Below are 27,812 nucleotides of genomic sequence, written 5' to 3' on the forward strand. Positions count from 1 at the left end.
TCTTGCACACGGTCCCGGGTTCGTTACTATCGCTTACAACTGTTAACAATAATAATATCTAGGATTTGAGAATGCATGTAGCATATAGATTTATTTACGTCGATTTTTACAAAATTATTGCTATTTTGGCTTCTCGCGTGTTGATTGGGCTTTTTCGTATAAAAAGTGAAACTAATTCAAAGCTAACATTGTTCCTGGCATCGCACCCGGGAAACGTCCAGAAGCAATCAGCTTTGATCAATCTTCTTGTATATCAGGCAATTGCTATTCAATGTGGACAATTGGGAGCTGGTTTCCCCCTCCCCAACATCTGTTAGGGGGAAAAAACAGTCAAATTTGGGTAAACAAACCCAAACGCTGCCTCGCAGCAAAAGTTAACTGCGTGACTTCTATTTGGCCTTCGTAATTAGATCAAATGGAAGCAGCAGAATTAACTTTTATTGCGGACACCTGTTTTTAATAGTTAACTATTAAAAAATTCAAATGTGTCTCCGTTGTATGTCATGGTGGCCCAATGGTTAATGGCGCACATTTTTTTTTTTTGTTTTTAACACTTTAATTTCCAACTTTGCCTCAAGGGTTCGGGTTCGATCCTCTTACTCACCTACCAAAACTTTTTTTTTATTATTTTAGTTCAGTTTTGATTTACCCAAAACCACACACACCTCCAAACACCCGGGCAACGCCGGGTACCCCGTGCTAGTATATATATATATAAAAGGCAAAATGTGTGTTTGTGTGCATTTTTTCTGCATGTCTGGCAAAGGCTTTTTTGGAGCGAGTTCTCCGGGGGGGGGGAAGGTTACTATGTCTTAGAACTTTTGTATTAGATCATAATATGTATATACTCTTTAGATTATAATATGTAAATACTCTTTAGATTATAATATGTATATACTCTTTAGATTATAATATGTATATACTCTTTAGATTATAAGATGTATATACTTTTAAGATTATAATATGTATATACTCTTTAGATTATAAGATGTATATACTCTTTAGATTATAAGATGTATATACTCTTTAGATTATAATATGTATATACTCTTTAGATTATAAGATGTATATACTGTTTAGATTATAATACTCTTTAGATTATAAGATGTATATACTCTTTAGATTATAATATGTATATACTCTTTAGATTATAATACTCTTTAGATTATAATATGTATATACTCTTTAGATTATAATATGTATATACTCTTTAGATTATAAGATGTATATACTCTTTAGATTATAAGATGTATATACTCTTTAGATTATAAGATGTATATACTCTTTAGATTATAAGATGTATATACTCTTTAGATTATAAGATGTATATACTCTTTAGATTATAAGATGTATATACTCTTTAGATTATAAGATGTATATACTCTTTAGATTATAAGATGTATATACTCTTTAGATTATAAGATGTATATACTCTTTAGATTATAAGATGTATATACTGTTTAGATTATAATACTCTTTAGATTATAAGATGTATATACTCTTTAGATTATAATATGTATATACTCTTTAGATTATAATACTCTTTAGATTATAATATGTATATACTCTTTAGATTATAATATGTATATACTCTTTAGATTATAAGATGTATATACTCTTTAGATTATAAGATGTATATACTCTTTAGATTATAATATGTATATACTCTTTAGATTATAAGATGTATATACTCTTTAGATTATAAGATGTATATACTCTTTAGATTATAAGATGTATATACTCTTTAGATTATAAGATGTATATACTCTTTAGATTATAAGATGTATATACTCTTTAGATTATAAGATGTATATACTCTTTAGATTATAAGATGTATATACTCTTTAGATTATAAGATGTATATACTCTTTAGATTATAAGATGTATATACTCTTTAGATTATAAGATGTATATACTCTTTAGATTATAAGATGTATATACTCTTTAGATTATAAGATGTATATACTCTTTAGATTATAAGATGTATATACTCTTTAGATTATAAGATGTATATACTCTTTAGATTATAAGATGTATATACTCTTTAGATTATAAGATGTATATACTCTTTAGATTATAAGATGTATATACTCTTTAGATTATAGATGTATATACTCTTTAGATTATAAGATGTATATACTCTTTAGATTATAAGATGTATATACTCTTTAGATTATAAGATGTATATACTCTTTAGATTATAAGATGTATATACTCTTTAGATTATAAGATGTATATACTCTTTAGATTATAAGATGTATATACTCTTTAGATTATAAGATGTATATACTCTTTAGATTATAAGATGTATATACTCTTTAGATTATAAGATGTATATACTCTTTAGATTATAAGATGTATATACTCTTTAGATTATAAGATGTATATACTCTTTAGATTATAAGATGTATATACTCTTTAGATTATAAGATGTATATACTCTTTAGATTATAAGATGTATATACTCTTTAGATTATAAGATGTATATACTCTTTAGATTATAAGATGTATATACTCTTTAGATTATAAGATGTATATACTCTTTAGATTATAAGATGTATATACTCTTTAGATTATAAGATGTATATACTCTTTAGATTATAAGATGTATATACTCTTTAGATTATAAGATGTATATACTCTTTAGATTATAAGATGTATATACTCTTTAGATTATAATACTCTTTAGATTATAATATGTATATACTCTTTAGATTATAATACTCTTTAGATTATAATATGTATATACTCTTTAGATTATAAGATGTATATACTCTTTAGATTATAAGATGTATATACTCTTTAGATTATAATATGTATATACTCTTTAGATTATAAGATGTATATACTCTTTAGATTATAAGATGTATATACTCTTTAGATTATAATATGTATATACTCTTTAGATTATAATACTCTTTAGATTATAATATGTATATATTCTTTAGATTATAATATGTAAATACTCTTTAGATTATAATATGTATATACTCTTTAGATTATAATACTCTTTAGATTATAATATGTATATATTCTTTAGATTATAATATGTAAATACTCTTTAGATTATAATATGTATATACTCTTTAGATTATAATATGTATATACTCTTTAGATTATAATATGTATATACTCTTTAGATTATAATATGTATATACTCTTTAGATTATAAGATGTATATACTCTTTAGATTATAAGATGTATATACTCTTTAGATTATAAGATGTATATACTCTTTAGGTCATAATATGTATATACTCTTTAGGTCATAATATGTATATACTCTTTAGGTCATAATATGTATATACTCTTTAGGTCATAATATGTATATACTCTTTAGATCATAATATGTATATATTCTTTAGATTATAATACTCTTTAGGTCATAATATGTATATACTCTTTAGGTCATAATATGTATATACTCTTTAGATCATAATATGTATATACTCTTTAGATTGTAATACTCTTTAGATTATAATATGTATATACTCTTTAGATTATAAGATGTATATACTCTTTAGATTATAATATGTATATACTCTTTAGATTATAAGATGTATATACTCTTTAGGTCATAATATGTATATACTCTTTAGGTCATAATATGTATATACCCTTTAGGTCATAATATGTATATACTCTTTAGATCATATGTATATACTCTTTAGATTATAATACTCTTTAGATTATAATATGTAAATACTCTTTAAATTATAATACTCTTTAGATTATAATATGTATATACTCTTTAGATTATAATATGTATATACTCTTTAGATTATAATACACTTTAGATTATAATATGTATATACTCTTTAGATTATAAAATGTATATACTCTTTAGATTATAAAATGTATATACTCTTTAGATTATAATATGTATATACTCTTTAGATTATAATATGTATATACTCTTTAGATTATAATACTCTTTAGATTATAATATGTATATATTCTTTAGATTATAATATGTAAATACTCTTTAGATTATAATATGTATATACTCTTTAGATTATAATACTCTTTAGATTATAATATGTATATATTCTTTAGATTATAATATGTAAATACTCTTTAGATTATAATATGTATATACTCTTTAGATTATAATATGTATATACTCTTTAGATTATAATATGTATATACTCTTTAGATTATAAGATGTATATACTCTTTAGATTATAAGATGTATATACTCTTTAGATTATAAGATGTATATACTCTTTAGGTCATAATATGTATATACTCTTTAGGTCATAATATGTATATACTCTTTAGGTCATAATATGTATATACTCTTTAGGTCATAATATGTATATACTCTTTAGATCATAATATGTATATATTCTTTAGATTATAATACTCTTTAGGTCATAATATGTATATACTCTTTAGGTCATAATATGTATATACTCTTTAGATCATAATATGTATATACTCTTTAGATTGTAATACTCTTTAGATTATAATATGTATATACTCTTTAGATTATAAGATGTATATACTCTTTAGATTATAATATGTATATACTCTTTAGATTATAATATGTATATACTCTTTAGATTATAATAATCTTTAGATTATAATAATCTTTAGATTATAATATGTATATACTCTTTAGATTATTATATGTATATACTCTTTAGATTATAATATGTATATACTCTGTAGATTATAATACTCTTTAGATTATAATATGTATATACTCTTTAGATTATAATACTCTTTAGATTATAAGATGTAAATACTCTTTAGATTATAAGATGTAAATACTCTTTAGATTATAAGATGTAAATACTCTTTAGATTATAATATGTATATACTCTTTAGATTATAAGATGTATATACTCTTTAGATTATAAGATGAATATACTCTTTAGATTATAAGATGTATATACTCTTTATATTATAAGATGTATATACTCTTTAGATTATAAGATTTATATACTCTTTAGATTATAATACTCTTTAGATTATAATATGTATATACTCTTTAGATTATAATACTCTTTAGATTATAATATGTATGATTTACTAAACAACGTCGTAAATATCTTTTATTTCAGCGACTTTTATCTTACAAAATTCGCGCTGTGAATTTGTTTTCTCTACTACTGCTATGGTGTGATATTTTACCTACAAAACCATGCGTTGATGTTACACCACCTGCGTTTTTAAATGCTTATTTTTGACTTCGTGGCGTCGTGCTATGTCATCAGACTATTAACCGCAAGGCTTCAAGTTTGAGCCTACCTCCTTCCCAAAACTTTTTTCACTGTTCTTTTTTTTTATTTTTTTAATTTTTGTAATATTTAAACACTGTTATTACTTCGCTTATTATTTAGTTTCAATTTTGTTTTTATCCCCCCCCCCTAAACAAACAAACACACACACCTCCAAACACCCGGGCAACGCCAAGCACCCCCATTAGTGTATATATATATATATATATATATATATATATATATATATATATATATATATATATAAGACAAAATGTGTGTTAGTGTGTGTATTTTGTGTATGTCCGGCAAAGGCTTTTGGAGGGAGGGGGACGCTCGGTGTTGTTACTGTTTCTTAGAACTTTTTATATACTCGCTAGATTATAGTATCTATGATTTACGAAACGAGGTTGTGTGTATCTTTTTTTTGGGCGACTTTTACACGCTATTCGCGCGTCAATTTTTACTCTCTGGGTGTTTGTTTGGTTTTTCCGTATATAAGCGAAACTGAATCCGTAGTAAAAGAAGCCCCCTGGCACTCGTGGCAGGGACGTCCAGAAAGCAATGAGCTTTGATCAATGTGAGAAAACCAGTCATATCAGACAATTGTTATTCATTTGGACACTCCCCCTTTTATGAGAGCTGGTTTTCCCAAACATCTTGGGGAAAGAAATATGCAGAAACTGGCTTGCAGCCAAAGTTAAGTGCAGGATTTCATTCCCCTATGGCGTGATGTTTGACCTCATTAAATTTAGGAACCTGTCACTTTTAAATTGTTTGATTTCAATCATTCTCAATTCTCTGCCATTGTAGCATCGCGGTATCAGGCTATTCGCCTCAAGGCTTCGGGTTCGAGCATACCTGCCTACCAAAACTTTTTTTTTTTTAAATACCTTCAAACACCCAGGCAACGCCAGACACCCTCGCTAGTATACATATAGATATAAAGTTTTACCAAGAGAAAATCATTACAAAATTCACTTTTAATATGAGAAAGTGTAAAATTAAATAAGTTACTTGAGAATCTATTAAATACTTTCCATACAAATTTGACTAAAAAAACAATAACATTCCAGAGTTTCGTTCTAGCAAAATATTGAATGAAATTATATATATATATATATATATATATATATATGTCTTCTATAATATAAAAGACAAAATGTGTGTGTCTGTTTGTATGTCTGCTAAAACATTCGACACATGCAACGGATACTCACAAAATAGGTATCGTTTTGAAGCTTAATGTCTCGGACGACAAATATAAAATTTTTTGGCAAAAACATTAATTCTTTCACCCTCAACTTGCGCGTTTTTTACAAGGAGGAGTCGCTTTTTTCGTCAACATTTTCACAAGTCATGGGTTCGAGCCTGCCTGCCTACTACTACTGTTTTCTTTTTAACAACAACGCTCTTCATTCGGGCTACCTGCTGTTGTTTGCCCTCCCCCCCTGTTTTTTTTTTCTTTCTTTTTTTTTCTTTTTTTTTCTCTGGGTCCCTTACTACACCACCTAGTATCCACGCTAGTATATATATAAATTTTAGTAGAATTAAATACTAATGAATGTTAATGTGTTTAAGATTTTTATAAATTATTGAATAATTTTAGTTACATTTATTGCAAAAGCATCAATAGGATTCATTCGCAATAAAAATCGAAATCATTCTTTCGTAAAAAGCTTTTATTTTTTATTTCACATATGATTTCCACTGATTCTGTGAGTAGAGATTCTTTTCTGAAAAAGGTTTATTCAAATAATTGGTGATATTTTTTTTTATTTTAGTGTTTGCACCAAACGCTCTAACCTAGTATTTTGCTACCAAGCTGTCTGCTAGGTGTGCAATATATTCTATCGTTGTCTTCATGTTTTCTACATAAGCCATTTTTTATCTGTGTTAAGACGATTCTATGACAGTTCTACTGTTCAAACATGACTGCAAGCTCTCAGATCAAAGCTATATTCGTTGGAATGCAATTTCTGATAATCAAAGGAAGGCAAAGAATTGCCTACAAGCACACGCGTTTGTTATCTCTCTCTTTCTCTCTCTCTCTGTATATATATATATATATATATATATATATATATATATATATATATGGGGTGCTTTCAATTAGTTTCCAGACTTTTTTCATGAGCACTTTTACTGATAGTACATATATATAACTCTAGTTTCCATCAAAGTAATCTCCTCCGACTGCAATACACTTGTGCTGTTCCAACAACTTCTGGAAGACCCCATGGAAGTTCTCTTGTGTGAGTGTGTCAATGACCCTTGTCACAGCTTCTTTTATCTCCTCAGTTGTCTCATAATGATAACCTCTAAGGTTTCCCTTGAGCTTAGGGAATAACTAAAAGCCACAGCAAGGTCTGGACTATAGGGAGAGTAAGGAACTGATTTGATGCCCATCTTGATCAAATAGTCTGTGACAAGGATGGAGTTGTAAACTGATGCATTTGCGTAAATCTTCCTTGCAAATAATTGTGTGTACAGTTCCCACACTGACATCAAACTGTGCACTTATTGTGTCTATAGACTCATGACGGTCCTTAGTCATGAAATTCTTTATTTGGCCAATCAACTCTGGTGTTCTGACTCTCTTGCTCCTCTCACACCTCTCATCATCCCTCACAAACTCCTTGCTTTCCTTGAATCTCTTATGCCACTCAAAAACTGATGCTTGATTCATGTAAGATTGTCCAAAAGCAGTCTGAAGTATTCCATACATTTCTGTGGCATTTTTCCAAGTTTTAAACAATTTTATTGCATATTGTTCTTCTAAAGTTTCCTCATGTCCAGATTGCATTTTTGAAATTCACTAGCTGTGACAATCAGGCTTTAGTAGGGTGTATTCCAATTCCTGCTGAATTCATTTGAATCTGAAATCATAAAAATTGGCCAATCATTTCATAAGATGTATAGCAATAAATAACATACTGAATTTTCAAGAGTCTAAGACAATTTTAAATGCCTGTACAAAAAAGTCTGGAAACTTATTTAAGGCAACTTGTGTGTGTGTGTGTGTGTGTGTGTGTGTGTGTGTGTGTGCACACACACACACACACACACGAATAAAGTGAATGTTTGTATTTTATAGAAATTGATGTGTTTACAGAAATAAATTTCAATAAAGGTTAAATTTTTCAAAGAATCTAACGACACCATTAAAATTTTCCTCCAATTCTATCAGTAGGAACAATTATTGGTTATGTCCATGAAATAACTGAAATATACTAGAGCATAAAGAATTGTATTATTTGAATCTTTATGTCCAACTCCTTGAAAGTTCAATCCTCGGCATGGGCAATAGAAACGCAATTACGAATTACTTACAGCTTCTACTCAGTCATGGCTGATGGAATGAAAACAATCTACCCTTATGGATTAAATGTTTTCGCTTAAACATTATTAAAACAGTCAAAACATTCTAAATTTAACATCCAAGACAATTGTCGAAATAAACAAAATATGCAAATTATTAATACTGACTGACTATCCAGTTGTAGATAGGTTTTCATGAATTGCGCAAGTCTACCTTTTGGCAGCTATTCTGATGTCTGTTCGCCATTTAGTTCAATCCATGATATTTCCCTTATGAAGTTGCCAAGCTTTCAAGTCATCGTTGATAGTTGCAACCCAGGTCTTATGTGGGCGGCTAGACAATCCACCCACCATTGTGCTTCACATGACCAAACCGAGGGAGACGCTTCTTAATAATAAAAATGAGTTTTATTTGTTTACACAAAAAGCAATGATAGTGGCATTTGTCGATTTATGTCTTTTTTTCTTTTCCTTATCTTCCCTTATGCCTTTCCGTCATCCCCCTCTCTCTAATCAACTTGAATTCCTCCCCCGCTTCCCCCCTTTCTGACTTAATTTCTGTATTCATCCATCTTTCCCAACTATATTACCCCCCCTTCTTTTGCTTCTTTTCACTTTTTCTAATAAATACAAATAATGATTGAGTGTTCTATATTTTATAAGTCAGATACTAACTTGAATAGCTTGCCTCGTTTGAAAAGGCCCATATTAGGTTGAAATAAATGTATAATGAGGTTGGCTAAGTCTGTGTTGTATTTTTTCTTTTAACTGTGCAACAGTTAACAGCCCACCGCTGAGGTAGGGAGTTTTATTCAGTAATTAAACAGTAGTCTGAGTCAGAATTTTTTAAAACCGATTCTTGAGTTGGCTTTTTGCTTTTTTCCAGCTGACTCACCATGCACAGATCTCCATGCAGATTGATAGACAAAAACAGACATGATAAACCATTCAAATACCTTGGGAGTGAAATCGGCTCAATTGCGTTTTTGATATTATTCAAATGAAGTCATTAATTTGATTTAAAAAGCAACAAATATGTGTAGCAAAGTTCATGTGGCTACAAATGTGGCTTACTTTTGGTGGGCAGCACGCACACATACACACACATAGATAGAAACACGGAGAAGAAGAAATACACATGCACACTTATGAGTTATGTATAAATGCATTCACGTTGCTGCATCTGGTGACATAAAAGCCTTCTCATATCTCAATTTCTCTCCTCCTACTCCCTTACACACGAACACACTTTATTCCTTTGTCTCTCCATTTCTGCAGCTTCTGAAAAACTGATAGTCTGGACTGAAGCAAAAATAAAAATTGTTTCAGTCTAGAAGGATTTCTCCTTCAGTGATCAAAAACAGAACAGCTACTACACTTTGATCTAAGAGGAAAGGCCTTGGCTTTATTCACTACCTCTTCTCAATCCAATACAGAGCTGGAATACATACAAATTATAAATCTTTGTAAACTGAGGATTGTTTAAGCCAACAACACAAATTGGAACATCTCTTCTCGTGATATTGAGATCTTCAACCTAAAAGCTGCCCTTATATTAAAATATATTATAAACTGTACAAATAGAATATTTCTTAGGAATGACATTAAACTGCATCCAGTGGTAAAGCCCCAATTTAGGGGCTTTAGGGAGTATTAAATCATCCCTTAGTTACCATTGCTCTCAGATCTACTCTGACCAGGAGTCATAATACCGGTCAGGTTTTCATGTATTCAATCTGTCCTGCGAATAACATAAAACAGTGACCAGCAATATGACTTATCCTTTATGAATAATGAAAGCAAACTTCATGAATAAATGCTTCAAAGTAAAAAAAAAAAAAAAAAAAAAAAAAAAAATGAAAAAACTAACAAAACAAAAACAAACATGATTAAAATGACTGAATTCGATATTAAATATCTCTGAATAGGTTTATAAGCCAATTAAGAAAACTCTAACTTGAGCAACATCTTAAATTTCAATAAAGAAATAAAACTCCTCAATAAAATTCAAATTAAGCTATCTTAAAAATATATATATATATATATATATATATATATATATATATATATATATATGTATATATATTTAAAAAAACGAAACAAAAAAAAAAAAACAATAATCTGTCCAACAATTAGTGATTTGATATGTCGTAAAACAAACCAAAATTTAAATATTGATATGTCGTAAAACGAACCAAAATTTAAATATTGATATGTCGTAAGACAAACCAAAATTCAAATATTGATATGTCGTAAAACGAACCAAAATTCAAATTTTAATATGCCGTAAAACAAACCAAAATTCAAGATAATTATACAAAAGGAAATTAATTTAAATGAAAATTATCTAACATATACTTAATTGTTTTTCTTTTTATGTAGAATTATTACTAAGTATCTTTTACATATTTATTTCTTGTACATTAACAAAACATTAATTAATAACCTTTCCCCCCTCTTTTGAGCTTGGTATATTAAATATATATTAGTGGCCTGGCAAGGCTTCAGAGGAGACAACCAAGCAAAGAAAGACCCAAAGCAAAATTCATCCCAAAGCAGCAAAACTGAAGCTAGCCTGCCGGGACACTATATATACAAATGTAGGCAAATTTGGACATATTTTATTGGTTTGAAAATATAGGTTCTTTTTTACCAATAGTCATAAAATTTTAACCAAAGAATAGTATTATAATCTTCAAAAAGTCTGAAAATTTTCATGTAGTTTCGTCCTATAGAACCAAAGATATGAGCATTTCAATATTAAATTTGGCTACAGGTGTGTGTGTGTGTGTGTGTGTGTGTATATATATATATATATATATATATATATATATATATATATATAATGATTGCAACGTCTTGTCAGACGAGTGCCACTCCCTCAGAAACTTAAAGTTCATGAGCCCAGAAATGACTTCCATTGCCACAGGACCATTTTAATAGACAAATGCCTGAGGGAGTATCTATACGCAGATGATGTTACAGAGTCTTAGCTTTGTATGACTGCTAAGTGTCTCTCTCTCTGTTCAAAATGTTGAGATCCAGCAACAAGCAAGAACAAGATAGCCAGCAACAAGTTAAACTGCAGACCAGCTTAATGCAGGTTCTGGTCTCCCGCTTTGTTTTTTTAAAATCAGAGATTTGCTTCTCCTAGAAAGGTTACCTTCACGACGCTTTATGGGAGCCCTCTCCACCCCAACCCACACATACATACACACAAACGCACAGAGTGCTAGTTGGCCGTTGATCCCGTGTGTATATATATATATATATATATATATATATATATATACATACACACACACACACCACCTTTTTTTGTGGGGGGGGGCAATCTCAGCGACTATTGATCAGAATTTAACTATGTAGACTCATTGAAAAGATAATGACTTGAATTGTGACATTTGTCCTTAAAGTCGCACATTAAGGGGATCATCCATCACTCAGAGCCTATTTTTGGCACTTTTTTACAGCCATAAAATGTTTCAGTAAAGGTGCAATATCTTTCCACCTTCAAAAAATCCTTTAAAATTATCACTATTATGGGTTTTCGAAGGGTGCTGAAAACGCAAATAAGTATTTTTCCAGGTATAAGCAAAGATATGCACGTTTGTGTATACAACAATGCCCATGACTTATAACATAATTACATTGCTTAATGCCTGGAAAAATACTTATTTACCGAAAACTTAAATGCGATATTCATTTTCAACACACCCTAAAACCTACAGAAAACAAGTTTTTTAAGGTAGGTTTTGTGTTGGTCTACCAGGCCTAAAAAAAAGAAAACATGCCCCCCCCCCCCAAAAAAAAAATAAAAAAAGGTGGCCATAAAGTGAGTGCTCATTTTATGTTAAATTAATATAGAAAAATGATCTCCCATTTTTAAAACTATTTGTTCATATCTTGGAAACTACTCGTTTCCTGGAATTTTAATCATTATTTTCGTTTTCAGCACTCAAAAATCTATAGTGATAATTTTCAAGGATTTTTTGAGGGTGAAAAGATACATCTTTACCAATGTTTCAATCACAGTCTTTTTTTCCCCTAGTTTTGCATATGAATTACAACATATCTGATATTTCCCCCCAAACCTCTGGCCTTGATGGAGGCGAGATTAAAACTTGCTGCTATGATTTCAAATGATCTGAAATAACAGCAAAGGGAAATTTGATTCCAAATATTTCTCATATGTTATATCTCTCCTCTTTGGTTTTCATACATAAAATAAATTTCACAGTGTATAAGGAGATATAGCATATGAGAAATATTTAGAATCAAGTCTCCCCTTGCTGTTATTTCAGATCATTTGAAACCATGACAGCAAGTTTTAGTCTCCCCTCCATCAAAGCCAGAGGTTTTGGGGAAATATATATGTATATATTTTTAAATATTTATTTTTGAAATATTGTTAATTTCAATGTATACCATTTTCATTTAATGGGCTGAGACTGTGTTGTAATAAAAACTGAATCACCGTTAATTTTGAGTAAAGCTCAATGTATCTATTTTATAGTTGCAAAGCATGTATAGTACAAAACTTTGTTGAAATTCAAAAACTTACATTTTTTTCTTTTTTATAACTCTTATTTATTTCATCCTGGATCTCTTCATTACAGCTGTTTCGTTAATGGGATGGCAATTATTAAGTCATTTCTCTCTGATAGGCTCATAAGAGTAGTGGTTGATTAGCAGAAATCAGAAGCCCACAGTATTAATGCTGGAGTTCCTCATGGGTCTATCCTGGGCCCAACTCTCTTCCTGATTTACATCCACGATCTCCCAAAACACATACTTAAATCATTTGTTGACATCTATGCTGATGACACAACCATCTATGGCAACACATCAAAGGCCGTAAATGACAAAGTTCTCTCTGATTCTCTCTCCTCTGATCTTGAGCGCATGGTACAGTAGTGGAAGAGGTGGCTGGTTACTTTTAATGCATCTAAAACCAAGCTTCTATCTTTGCATCATCAATGCGCTGATCCCCATCTGGCATCAATTGAAATGGATGGGATGGCTCTCGTCTAGGAAAGGCTCCATGTTTTGACAAGCTTCTGGGATTTACTTTCACTCCTAACCTGAAATGGAACACTTACATCAAGTCTGTTGCCAAGGTCGCTGGAAAAATGATAGGATCCTTCTACTGCTCCAGAAGATATCTTACTGTTGATGCAATTCTCTATCTATAGAAAAGCCAAGCACATCCAAGAATGGAGTGCTGTTGCCACATCTGGGCAGGAGCTGCTAAAAACAGCCTATCCTGCCTTGACAGAGTACAAAATAGACTTTGTGACTTAGTGGGTGATGCCCTTTTCTCTTCTCTGCAACCTCTCTCCCACACAAGAAACATTGCAAGCCTGTCTTTGTTTTATCGTTATTTCTATGGCAAGTGCTGATCTTAGCTCCAATATCTGGTCCCTGCTTGCCAATCTTTCACGAAAAACACCCGTCTAAAATCACTGTCAATAATTTTTTTTTTTTTTTTTTTTTTTTTTTTTTTACACAGTGATCACCACTTATCAAGGCCCGGAAGCCACTCAGGGATAAGGGTTATTGCAAGTACATCACGTTAGTGAGGAGATTTTATGAAGTGTTTAATTAGGGGGGGCGGTTCATTAGGAATTTGTTAACATTAGACTTGAAGACATCCAAGTTGTAGTCCGGGGAGGGAAGCAGGCAGACGAAACAGAGTTCCACAGGCGTGCAGTTCTAAGAAAGAAGCTTTACTCATGAAATCCGCGTTTTGATTTAGGCACAGATATAGAGTGGGGGAAATTTTTCACAGTGGATTCAGCTAGACGGGTGTTTTTCGTGAAATCAAAACATAGATTCTATGAACAAAGCTTCTTTCTTAGAAGTGTACGCCTGTGGAACTTTCTTCCGTTTGCCTGTTTTCCTTCTGACTACAACTTGGATGTCTTTAAGTCCAACATAAACAAATTTCTGATAAACCGCCCCCCTTAAGTAAGACACTTTATCAAATCTCCATTACTAACGATTACTACGATATTATCTCGCATCCCTAAAAAGTCAATAAAAAAAAAAATTATTACTGTCAAAAGCGACTCTATCTTTGTCACTACATTATAAGTGAAGTGACAAAACCTAACTAAGAAGGCTTCCAGAGCCACTGCTGAAATGCGTCCCTCCTCTCACGGGGATCTCTCATCATGTGTGTAGTGCCAAGCGACCCTGGTTTTATAGGCTGGATGAAAGATTTTGATTGGTTCTTTTATTAATTAACTTTGTTGTGTCGACATTGGAAGTCAGGCTTGAATGCACTTCCTATTACCGGTATTTGCTGGCGGCAAAGATGTGGATTTATTGCATCAGTGAGTCATCTTGGTGAGCAAGTTATTACCACAATAATATTATCAGCTAACGTGTATTATTAGTTGTTGTACTATTATTATCATCATCATCATTTTTATTATTGATGTGTGGTAAACAAGAATAGACATAACAAAGGATGATTTGCTATTGCCATACAATATAATCCTGGAAATTTAACTATATTTTTAGTTCTTATTTTATATATATACTAGCATTTCAGCCCGGCGTTGCCTGGGTGTTTGGAGGTGTATGTTGAGCAAAAAAAAAAAAAAAAAAAAAAAGCGGTCAATTTTTTAAACTTTGACCCCTATTATGACCTTAACATTTATTGTTTGGGGCTCAAATCAAGTTATTAAGTTAGATCCATGTCCATGGAACCTATATCTAAAATTTCAAGTGTTTAGACCCAAAATTGGTGGAGGAGTTTGGTAGAGTTCTCAAAGGTCAAATCGTTGAACTTTGACTCCTTAATAGCCAGATTTCTGGCCAAAAACCGATCACAAAGACTTTCCCAAATCTCAGTACCCTGTATATTAAATTTCGAGTCTGTAGACTTAAAATTGACAGAGTTATTGCGTAGGGAAATGTACACACAGACAGACACGTTCACTTTTATAGATATATAGATTTTCTATTTCTATATTTTTTTTTTATTTTACATGTATTTTTAGTTCGTTTTTTTTTTGTTTTATTTTCATAACTTTATCTTTTTATTTTAGTTTGTTTGAAAATTTAAAAAAATAGCTTTTTAATTTTGATTTTTCATTTCTTTTCATTTTTTTCCCCCCTGTTTTTATAATATTCTGGATTTTTATTCTTTTGTATGGTTTCTGATTAGCATGAAAATTCATTTTTAAGCATTTTGATTCTCTTATGATCTTATGTGTATACATGATTGTCTGTATGTATAGGGGGTGCGGTTGTTCAAAAAGTTTTAATATTCACTTAAAAGTACACACAGAAAATAGGACGGTTTTCAATCTAGAGCCTCCTCACATGCACACATCAATGTCTGTGGTGAAAGCATATTTGAGTATCGCAATCCTTATCACAGAAGGTGATAGCATCCTAATTCTTAGAAAAATAGTCATGCACAGTGTGTATAACCTCATCACTGTTAGCAGAATGATGACCATTCAAGTGGAAGAAGTCTGATGGAGTAAGGTGTATGGGGTAACAATTCAAAGCCACATTTGGCTAATTCTGCTACTGAGATGCAAGCAGTGTGATGGAGAAATACTTTTAGACTGAGGCCATTGTTATTTTTGTCTCCTTCCAGAGTGCCCCTTCTTGAAGAGTTGGATTTTCCCCACATTTAACCCGCTTTTTTGTTTAATTCTGCTGAGGAAGAAGGATCTCTGTGTCTCTGTCTCTGTCTCTCTCTCTCTCTCTCTCTAGGCGTTGAAATGCATGCACGAACGATATTGGACAGCATTAGAGGAGGATGAATAGCAAGGGTGGAAAATTCAGTCTTCAATGAAGGTCATGAGTTGATACCGTTTCTGCCCTGCTGCAGTGTGGATCGAATAGTATCTATTTAATATGCTAAGGCAATTCATGTTTTTACATACATTATCACCCTACACCCCCTTTTTAAAAATACTAGCATCTTATGTCATTATTGCGTCAAGCATAGGAGTTGAACTAAAATTCATTTCATAACCAATGTGTAGTATATATTCTCTCTAAAGAGAATACGATAATATTGTGGATTCTTTGTGTCAGATATGCAGATTGGCAATATGTCAAAAATTCCTACAAGAGTTTTAAAGATAGATCGTCATCGACCATATATATTAAAAATCTAAATCATTATTTTAGTATTTAGATAATTGTTTCAGTTTTAACAAAAGTAGTACAATGATATTGTGGGGTCTCTATTTGTGCCGGACATCCATAGAATGCATGGTAGCGAAGAATCCAACTGTGGAATTTCCACGGGTCCCACCAGTATATATAAATATAGGTCCACTATAATTTCGTAAATTATTTCTGTTAATGGCCCAAACTAGAAATAGGCATATCAAAATTTAAATACTATTTTCAAATGAAAATTTTCTAAATTTAAAATCTCACTCATTTATGTATAGTTGGTTTGTATTGTATACCATTACAACTATTTTTTTTTCTTAGTTTTATACTTTCCAAATTGTCTTCAGCATCGTAAGTGACTGAAGGATACAGCTAAACAAGTGGGTTGACCACTTGACCACTTTGACCTTCTGTAGCTTTTTTTTTTAACGCCTCTTTGTTTCTTTCCAGTTTCCTGTAAAGACTTTCCAGCCTTTTCGTACTCTTTCTCTCTCTTTTTCTCCCCCTCTATCTCGCTTCCTCACTCTTTCTCTCCCCCGCTCTCTCGCTCCTGTGACACAGAGGAAGCATGCAATGCTCTTTGCATCTCAAGATAGACATTGTAGGCTTGACAGTTGGTTGACCTTATTTTTAAATTGAATTATTCCCCTTCTGTGCCACCTGTTGGATACCATCACAGGTCCCCCTCTTTTTAGGGGTTTTACTTCTTTTCTCGGTGATCTTTGACTGACACCGAGTGCCGGGTATTGTTAACGTTCATGTTGTTTTTCTCTATTGGAACGGATTTATGTGCAACACAAAGAACAACCGTGACTGGATTGTCATATTACCACCATCAACGTTAATTCCTTTTTACATTTTTACCAACCACTTGACAACAAAGATGTAGCAAGCAAAGTCAGGTTAGTAAGACTTGTTGACAAAAAAAATGTAACTTCTTTAAAGTTGCTCACTTTTTGCAGAACAATTAGTAATGAGTGATTATTTACTTGTCTCGGGGCAGATTTAAACACAAGATTGGTTTTTAATGTGCGGAAAAATCCAGCTACCTTACAAAGGAACACTCTGAATTGGGACAAAAATAAAAATTGGCTCAGTCTAGAAGTACTTCTCTTCACTGGGGACAGAAAAGATGAAAAGAACAGATACTGCATTTTGCTCCTAGCCAAGATATGTTTTTGCATTTAATAAGGAAATTATTTTCACTATTCTATTTAACTTTCTAGAAGTCTAGAAGTTCTTTTTTGGGGCGGGGAGAATTCCTCTCGGTTAATTTGGGGCTATTACTGAAAGATGAAGGTCAACTGATTCATGATTGACGTGGTAGCCTTTGGAATCTGCTGTGCTGAGTTCAAATCCCATCAGTTCAGTTATGATCGCTTATGTGTTAATATGATTCCTTTTGTATCATTTGCATACTAATAGCATTTGGAGGAGGGGGGTATGAACAACAATTTCCACCCAGCTCTGAGTCAGCAACTTGTGCTCAATTGATGTGTGAATATGTTTCAGTATTAAGTAATCTAGAAAGAGTTGATTTGCTGCCCCCTTCCCACAAGAAAAACAAATTAAATGTAATATGTAGAATAATTAAAGCTCGTCCAGATCTTTGCGCAATTGAGAATGAGTATATATATATATATATATATATATATATATATATATATATATATATATATATATATATATATATATATATATATATACACACACACACACTCTCTCTTTCTAATGTTTATAAAATTTTATTTATAAAAGCTCTACTGACTCTTTCTAATGTTTATATCGTTTATTTTCTAATGTTTGTCCATGAATACTTCTGTTATAAAATGTTATTGTAGGATATAAATAACAAAAACAAGTCAAATACCAACCGTCATTGTTTTATTTATTAAATCGTTCCACTTAGATTGAATTTTATTTTTTTACATGTTTTATATATATATATATATATATATATATATATATATATATATGTGTGTGTGTGTGTGTAAGCTTTTACTATATCTAATTGTAGTCATGGAAACTAACCGTTCTATAAATGTAATTATTTAATTTTTTTTTTTTAAGTAGACCGAATATAATAAGCTGGGTGTTTGGTTTAACATTTTACCATGAAGATCACTAACACAAATCTGAAATATTAGATTCAATAATCTGAACAATTTTGTTTGCCAAGAAAAACAAGAACAGTTTACAAGTAAAGAATATGGAAAAGAAAACGTGTTTCTTATTGTGCCCAAGTTGTAATGTAAAAAAATAAAAATATTCTACCATTATGCAGGAAGCACCTGTTCATTTTATTAGCTTTGCTTTCCTTCTTTCTTTTTGAGTTTAAAATTTGTGGCATTTGCCCTGCTGACTATTGTGCAAAGTTTCTATTTGTGTCATTAGTGTTTTATATTAACAAAATTGCATGGCTAATCTGTATACAAATTAATTTTACATATTTTAGTTCATATTTAGTTTAGAGATGATTAATCGGAATTGGGAATCAAAAGAATCGGAACTCTTGAAGTATCGGAATGTCAAAACCAATTCTTTTTATTGTTTTGGTTTTGTTTGTTTTTGCTTGAAACTTTATTTTCCATCGCTCGTATTAATGATTATGGTAAATATTTATTAATTTTAAACTACCAGGAAAACAAAACCCTATAGGTCATTCCCGCAAGTTTATTTTTATGTTTGTGAAAATATGCACATATTACATGGACTTCTGCAATTATCCCCCCCCCCAAAAAAAAAGAAAAAAACCCTCTATATTTAGAACTTGAAAAAGAATCAAAATCGATAATTGTATCAAAATCAGGAAAAATATTGGAATTTTCCCATCACTAATGTATATATATATATATATTTTTTTTTTTTTTTATACAAACATTATTTACTACATATGTGCATACATGTCTCAACTGTGACTTTATTCAAAGTTTAATATCATCTAGCTATTATACATTTACTGAAAGCAATGAACGGATTACATTCTTCCAAAATGTTTTGGTTGAATGGAATGAGAAGGAAGAGAGTAGTGAAAATAGAAAGGCATACATCCTCATACACAGTCTAAATAAAAATTATACCATAATGCAGCTTTGCTATTGAACACTATCTTATAAACTCTGGTGTTTCATTGAATTAACATGTAGGAAACAACAACTATACAGATACTAGCATATAATGAACATTTTCTTTTTTTAATCTTTCTGAAGTCGAAACTATATTTTTCTATTAATTGTACTATTTTTCAATGCTCAACTCAATGATGGAGTTGTGTAGTATGTGTTCGTTCCTCATCATACCAGGTTAACAAAAGCTTTGCTAATCTATATTAATAAGTAATAAAATTTACTTTTAACATTTTACTGCTGTTTTGCAGATCATCAGAAGTGATGCAGAGGGTTTTGTTTTTGTAACAAAGTAAAACCTGATGAAACTAATTATCTACCTACATTTATTTAGTTTTTATTTTATTGTAATTTCTACTGTCATATATTGACGTTTTTTATTCTACTGCTTTTTCTTACTAATAGAAACTCTTGTTCATTAATATTCCATCATTTTTATGTGTATTTATTATTTATTAATTGTTAATTATAACTTTCAAATAGCAAAGCAAATATTTATTTTGTGTATGCTAATAGCTATGAGTTCTTGTTTTTTATTTAATAAATGAACTTGATTATTCGAAGTTAATGATTTGATATTTTTTCCTCTAAACATAACTTAGTTCCTACTATTTATATTGCAAATGTGAATGTTAAACGGAACATGAAAATGATATAGATTTTCGTTTTTATCTTTTTCGTAGTCTTTGCCTTTTTCATAGTCTTTTTCGCCTTCATCTTTTTCGTTGTCATTGCCTTTTTCGTCATCATTGCGTTTTTTCGTCATCGTTGTATTCTTTGTCTTCATTTTCATCTTGATCATCATTTTCTTCATCTTTGTCTTTGCAACCTTTGTCTTTATCATCTTCATCGTTGTCTCTTTATCTTTGTCTTCAAGTTCTATGATCGTGGGGAAGTCATAGTTCATAAGATTTCTTGTGGTGTTTCATCTTCTCGTTTTACTATTGTTGCGGTTTCCATGTAGCTGGTTAGTGTTTGTAATTTATTTAGGTTGGTTTCCACACTCAAATATTTTTATCAAGATTTCAGCTGTTTCCATCATTTTTGTTTGCTGTATAGCCTTTGTGTTCTTTTTGATTCTCCTTTCTTCTCATCCCCTGTCCCCCCTCCCTACTATTTTTGGCACTGTTCCTAGTGTAATTATTAATATTATATTGACTTCATATCCATATTGCTTTCAGCCAAGTTCCGTGCAGGTGCTTCGTTTTTCTGTCTCTTTACTCTTCATCCTATCGTTTGTTGGTAAAAAAAAAAAAAAAAACTACAATTTGGTAGTTTCCTTCCTTCTTGTTTACTACTTTGACATCCAGTCTCTTTGCTTGGATGAGTTTACCTGTTTGTACCACCATGTGTGGAAGGATTTTGTGATTTTCGGTTTCCAGTCATGTCTGCAGTTTATATCTGTATCATTTGTTGTGCATGTTCAAAATGCAGTCATTTGCAGTTTCCAGTGTATTGCTTTCCTCACACGTCTTATTTTCTTCTTCCTCTCATTTTTTTATTAAAAACAATAAAAACGGAATTAATCTTTGTTTATTGCGTTTTTCATATATATTTTAATGACGCAAAATACATTGCATTGAGTGATGTTTAGAAAAAAAAAAATTCCATTTTAATTATTCTAATTGGTTGCAATTATCTCATCAAGTGACTCAGTTTCTATCACTCTCTTCCTCCCTCTATATGTTGTATGATCTCTCCTCTCATTGTTACTTCTCTCATGAGTTGAATATAAATAAAATTTCATTATAAAACAAAAGCTAATACTGTTTACTCCCTAGTTGTATATATATATATATATCTCGATGCCTTTGTTCAGTCTCGAAGACAAAGGATACTTACTGTAAGGGCAGCTACACGTGTAATTGTGAGGCAAGGGTTATGTAATCTCCAACCACATCTCTTCTGAATCTGCATTGTTTGAGTCCAGTGGCAACGAGAAGTCCCGGACAACTGGGAACAATGCTGAGATAAGCGGAGAGCACATATAGCATCTGGAAATCCCAAATGGTCACCTATTCAAAATTGCTTAACTTCGGTGATCCAGTGAAAACTGGTGTGTCAATGTGATTATGCCATATATAATGCCTATATATATATATATATATATATATATATATATATATATATATATATATGGTAGAGGCAAAGTTTGAATTTTTTTCTTATTTTTTTGTATTTACCTAATTTTGCAAACTTGCTTTTTCCCTCTTTAAGCAGTTTAACCTGAGCTCAATAGTTGATCTAACAGGTCACATTTTTTCTAGTATATATATATATATATATATATATATATATATATATATATATATATATATATAAATAATCTGTGTATGTATAAACAGTGTTTTCCAGTGTGACAGGATTTCCGTGATTTCTTTTCAAAGGCCTTGGCAATTGTCGATAAGATTTTTCTGATAGGTTGGCCAGTGTCCTGTTTATTGTAAAACAATTCTGGTTTTTCTTCAATCTTATAACCTTGTATCTTATTTTTATTCTTTTTATTTGGAAGATCAGCTTGGGAACAAGCATTTTAGCTCTTCAATTAACCTATTATTCTGGCAGAGCAAAAGTAGAATTTGTTTACATTGGAAGTTTTTGCCATAAAAACAAACTCTGACTCTCGTGAACACCTTTTATTCCAGATTTGTTGCTGTAGAATCGACTGACAATCTATTAATGCCAGGGTCATTTAAAAAACAATATATTAATGCCAGGGTCATTTAAAAAACAATATATTAATGCCAGGGTCATTTAAAAAACAATATATTAATGCCAGGGTCATTTAAAAAATAAATAAGAAATAATCTTTGTTTGGACTCGTGCAGAAAACTGTCCACTACTGAAGTATTTGGCTAACCATTAAAATCTAAACAACATTTTATGAAATTGAATTTATCCTTTTCTGATTTTTCTATGAACAATATGTAGCATCTGTTCTGTAATCTTTTCTGTTCTTGATCAATAAAAATGAATAAATGCAAAAGTTTTTTTTTCATTCATCACACTTATATTACCATCAAAACGGTGCTCTATTATTTAAATTAATAATATAGTAATTTGAAATACTATATACTGTTTTGTATTTATATATATATATATATATATATATATATATATATATATATTAGAAACTAAAACCCCAAACATAACCTTTTGCATATATAATTTGTATAACTCTTTTTAAACAGTTCATAATAAATAATTGTTTTGCATTATTCATTTATAATTTTCTTCTATTTATACTATATATGTGCTATAGTTTTGTCGATTTTAATAATAATTAATTCAAGTGATTTCATAAAAAAGTTAAATTAATAATATCCCCATCTTAAAAACCCATATTTTTTAGTAGTCTAGTAGTTACTCCTTTGCCAGCTAGTAGAATATATTTGAAGACATGTATACTTTTAAACGTTTTAGCATGTACCATGCAATATTCAAGTGCATCGTTTCTAACTTGGAATCCTTCCAGTTGAACTTGAGAATCTATATGGAATTTTGAACAGAACCCTTTATTAATAGGACTAGCGGGTAGGGAGCAGTATTGGCCGGTCATAAAATCCGCTTAAATATATTTTAATTTATTTAAAAAAAAAAAAAAAAATGACTCTGGTGCCATCAACCAAAATGGAAACTGAAATCAAAATTTGCAAGCAATAAATTGAGATAGACAAATAGACAGACATATTGGGTTTTTATGCATTTGAAATAATAAATAGAAGTAGAGGGGGAGAGGTAAGTGCATTTTTTTTTTTTTTTTTAAACAAAAGATACAGTTAAACACATAGAATGCGATTGTTGGGTAGTTTAAAAAGGTTGAAAAATAAGCGTTTTTATACTTATGTTAAGATAGGATATAAAAAAAAACAAAAGAAAAACGATGCTGACTGGATGTGAACTTGCAAAAGATAAGACTGTAAATGATCCCCAATCTCAAAGTCTGAAGAGAATGAGTATGTTATCCACTGGACTACAATGACACAGATATTAATTTATTTTTATTTCGGACTATTATTCTCATCTTTATTAGTTGTTTTTGACCTTTATTGGTTTTGTTTATTCACAACGTTTCGGCCAACTATTCCTCTGGCCTTCGTCAGGTGGTAACCGCGACGGATAGGAACTTCGAATCTCCTAACTGCATTCTCAGCCATCACTGCCATCCATAGTTGTTGTCGTCTCACCACATTTGGGCCAATTAAACCTCTGGCACGCTTTGGGTGGGATTGAAACTGCTATCTTCAGACAATGTTCATCTGGAACTGTAGAGATTTAACATCTCTATCAACTGCGCCGAAACGTTGTGAATAAACAAAACCAATAAAGGTAAAAAACAACAACTAATAAAGATGAGAATAATAGTCCGAAATAAAAATAAATTAATATATATAATGCTCATCTCAAAAATGAATTCCAATTAAGGAATAATATATAATGGCACAGATGTTACGACTCTGCTAATTTAGCTTTTTAAAACGAAACGACTGTTCACACATGTGTGGTTTGCAAACAGTGTCAGAAGCAAGGTTTTTACCCCCCCCCCCAAAAAAAAAAAAAACAAAAACAAAAACATTTCTACACAAAATAATTGGCGATTTGTTCCAATTATTCGATCTTATGTGTCTGAAAGATTGCTCTTTCTAACAGTGTCACATTCGTGCCACTTCAATATGGATGACAAAAGTTTTTAGCAGACATACAAACACACAGACAGCTCTCCTTTATCTAATAGTAGAAGATTAGATTGTTCTCATTATGTAAGCAATGACCAGGTAGAAGTGTTCGCCTGTAGTAATCGAAACATCTTGACTCCTTTATAGAACAGGGTAAGGATGAGATTGCAATCTGTATCGATCGTGCTCACAGCCATCTGCCGTCTCCAAAGTGGATTGTGATCTCAATAAGAGATAAATTCTCAACAAAATTGAAGATCTACCAAGCACTGATCAGCACAATGCTGCTATATGGTTGCAAGATCCATGCACAAAGATCTTCACTCAAGCTTTTCGACATGTACTACCTTCAACACAGCTTGTGTATCTGTCTCTTCAACCAAATTACAAACCACATCATCAGTGCAAAATGCAACACCCAAAGTATCATGGTAACCTTTCTTAAAAGGAGACTTCACTGGTTTGTTCACGTTTTTTTGACCCTTTAAAAAAGAATTTATCAGAAAGTTGGTCACTCCCATTTGCACCTGCTAGCTGAAAAAACGCAGAGGCGACAACTGAAGACTTGGATAGAGACAGTAAATACAAACATGGAACTGGTGCCGTCTTTTTTTGGTAATCGATGCTGGAACCGGGAATGATGGTTGAAGTATGCCAAGAACTCAGCTGCTGATTGGTTGGGATGGACTGCCTTGATGCAAAATCTGATGAACTGATTTGGAGCTGTCTCAATCTCTCACTTGGGTAATGCCGTAAAAGTTAGAGTAGTAAGGATTGTTTTGAAGTGACAGTCTTCTGAAGGCTGAAAGTTCAATCCTTAACTAGAGGCGATAATAACTAAGAATAAAATAAAAAAGTTTACTTAACATTTCCACCCTATCATGGCTAAAAGAACAAGAACAATCTATCCATATGAATTAAAGGTATAGTTACAAATTTGTGTAGATTCCAATGTTTGACATAAAGATGTAGAATTTGGAAATATGGACTGAGAAAAGGTTAAGTTAGGAAACGCAACAATAATAACCAAGATGAGAAGAATTGTAGTCTGAATAATACAAATTGAAATAATTAAAGAAACAAAAAAATTAGAAAAATCGATTTGAAATTACTCGTCTTGATGTAAATTTGATCTAATAGATCAACAAGCAACACTTATAGTGTTTTTATCCCTCTATTAAGTAAAGCATTAAGTGAAATAAAACCACTTCTTTGTCAGCAAAAGCCATAGACATTCTAAGTGCATATGATTACTGGAGCATTGACTTCATAAATTGGACTCATTAAAAATTAATTTGTTCCTTTCTTACATGGTTATGTTAGTATGAAGCAGTGGTTCTCAACCAGTTTAGCGCCATGCTACATAGGTTTTTTATTTTGTTTTGTTTTGTTTGTATTTTTTTGAAGAATCTGGAAATATATGATTCTAAATCTTTGAAATGAGGATTTTTAATTTGGATTATTTGAACCACTGTTCTTATCTTGGGAGTTATTCTTACAATGAGTCATTTGATGTAACCCCAGACCTTCTTCAAATGTATCTTGTCGAACAATCTGCAAATAATCTGCAGGTATCCGTCTGCCCCCCCCCCCCCAAAAAAAAATGCCCATCAGTGTATGTCATTATGACTGTCTATTGATGAGGTTGGCAGCATGTTTTGGTTTGGAACCAGAAAAATGCATTTTTTTTTTCTCAAGTGTATACTATGTACCACTCAGGAATACGCACCTTCCGTCACAAATTTGTGTTTTATCCAATAGCAAGGAGATCTTAGACGACTGCAGCATATGGATGAGTTTCAACCCTTGTCCGTTGATCTGATTATTAGCTTCGTTAGACTATTCCATCCAGAAATACTCTTCAGACTTTAAGATTGGGGATCAATCTTTGTTTGGCTTCTTGCCTGACATCTTACAACCTTAGCTAACCATATCAAAGCTGTTCACTTCTGATGGCATTACTCTCTGTATAAACAAAATGAATCTTAAGTATGAACGTTAGAATGTGTGTGCATTCTGCCCTCAAACAAGACCACAACCCTAGTTTAACACAACTAACAATGTTCTATTTTGTATTGCTAATTATCTTTAGTTTCTCTACTAAGCGATGATCACTTTTACTTGAACGACAGGCCTGCAAATAAAGACAGATATAGTTTTCAACTGAACGTAAACAGTATATCAGCTTAAGACCCAAAGGATCGTCTGTCTCTGTGAACCACCGATCCCTCTCCTTGTCACCCTGTTGGAATATATATAAATATTACTTGAATTGCACTGCGAGATCACTCAGGATTATCAGCTGTTAATCTATAGACATAAAAATAGATAATCCCACTATCATGTATGAATATTACCTTTGGAAAATCTGAAGTAGATCATAATCACAGCATGAAACTTTGTATTGAAGAAGACATTATTTCAAAGATATCGGCCCTTTCTTGTGTTTGTCTTCTTCCCATAGTTAAATGTTTCTCCTATTTCAGGCCTGTCGTTCAAATGCATTGCAACTATGCACCTAACCAAACATGCAACATTGCCCATGTTTACATAGATACAAGAAAATGTTTAGGCTGTTTCAAAAATACTGACCGTTTTTAAGACTTGCTTAACATTACATGCTTAATAATTGCTGTGTGCTCTTTATCAAATGTTTGAAAATGTCTTTCAAAATAATATTTTGAAGCATACAAGTCTTTAATATTGATAGAAGAAATTTGTATAGTTTTTTGAATGAATTAAAATTGATAATTTTTCCCAAACAGCCGTTAATAACAGAGGATGGGGAGAAGAGTCCACAAATGTTTTGGACAGTCCAAAAATCATTTTAGAAATTTTGTAGTTGTAGTAAGAACCTCATTTATAATGTAATCTTTGTAGGAGACATTTCTGTTATTTTCTTTTTACTCGGGATGGAACATCCTACCGGTTGCCAATTATTAACTTATTATTTTAGATAATTCAACTGAGAGATCTTTAAGATTTTAACCATTTCTTTAAGTGATATAGTTTTTTCTCTCTTGCACTTGGTTCATCGGGTATATTCACCAAGTAGTTGAAATTCTTTTACATGAGACCGGTTACTTGGTAATTGAGCATAACATGGAAGCTTAACTTTCAAACACGTTGTGTGCACGCGTCTCTTAATTGAGGTATAGAAGCAGAATATGGAAACACTACCTTTTGCTTTTCTCCAAAACTGCTTACTTGTTTTTTTATTACTTGTTTTTTTATTACTTATTTTTTTATTACTTGTTTTTTTATTACTTGTTTTTTTATTACTTATTTTTTTATTACTTATTTTTTTATTACTT

General features: G+C 31.1%; 1 protein-coding gene and 1 pseudogene across 15 annotated transcripts in view; one reads left to right on the plus strand and one right to left on the minus strand.

The window, feature by feature from the left end:
• Positions 1 to 27,812, plus strand: part of LOC145242380 (striatin-3-like) — a 416,873-nt gene that overhangs the window by 262,689 nt on the left and 126,372 nt on the right. The gene's annotated exons all lie outside the window — the stretch shown is intronic.
• LOC145243028 (uncharacterized) overlaps positions 24,819 to 27,812 on the minus strand; it is a 10,062-nt pseudogene continuing 7,068 nt past the window's right edge.

Source organism: Euprymna scolopes, chromosome 21 (assembly GCF_053919585.1).
Source record: "Euprymna scolopes isolate OS-2025 chromosome 21, ASM5391958v1, whole genome shotgun sequence".
In the NCBI taxonomy this organism is placed as follows: domain Eukaryota; kingdom Metazoa; phylum Mollusca; class Cephalopoda; order Sepiida; family Sepiolidae; genus Euprymna; species Euprymna scolopes.